Genomic DNA, 751 nt, shown 5'->3' with positions numbered 1-751 from the left:
AAAAAAAAAGGAAGAAAAAAAGGAGAAAAACTTAATGTACATTTTTTGGACATCTTAATGGTCTATGGAATGTTCTTCTATTCTCCTCTCGCCTGGTCTCTTTGTGTATGAATTCTTATAAATCCTCAACCCTGTGAGGTACAATCAAGTATTTTACATCATTTTCTTTTTAAAAACAACCTGAGCTTTAAGAATATACATGCTGTGGTGGTGTCATATGAATGTAGAAAAACTGATATGACCAAATATAGAGGGGAAAATAAAAAACGGAAAATTAATTTCACACATATATGTTAAACACACAGAAAATTATTATGAAGTTGTTTTTAAATGTTATATAGCTGTACTTTAAGGTCTTGGGGATTAGGTGAAAAATAATCAAGGCTCTAACTATATCTCATGAGAGATATACTATATCTCTAAAGAGATATATATATATATATATATATATATATATATATATATATATATATATCTCAAAAAGTGATCCTTCTTTTAAGCTAATTAAGTAAAGTAACTGTCCTGATCTGGTCCTAATGCCAAATTAAGCTAACACTATGCCACACAACTTAAAGAAAAAAGGTTAACATTTATACAATATTACTTATAAAAGTATGATGCTTTGTCAAACAGCTATGTCAGTGTATGTGTTATTCCAAATTGTCAACTATCTGTTTCATGGCACCAACGTGACATAACGCAGTATAACGTTAGTACTTAACTTGTGGCCTGAATTGTAACTACAAATTAT

This window comes from Epinephelus moara, unplaced genomic scaffold (assembly GCF_006386435.1).
Source record: "Epinephelus moara isolate mb unplaced genomic scaffold, YSFRI_EMoa_1.0 scaffold3319, whole genome shotgun sequence".
NCBI classification, from domain to species: domain Eukaryota; kingdom Metazoa; phylum Chordata; class Actinopteri; order Perciformes; family Serranidae; genus Epinephelus; species Epinephelus moara.
Note: the sequence above shows the minus strand (reverse complement) of the source record.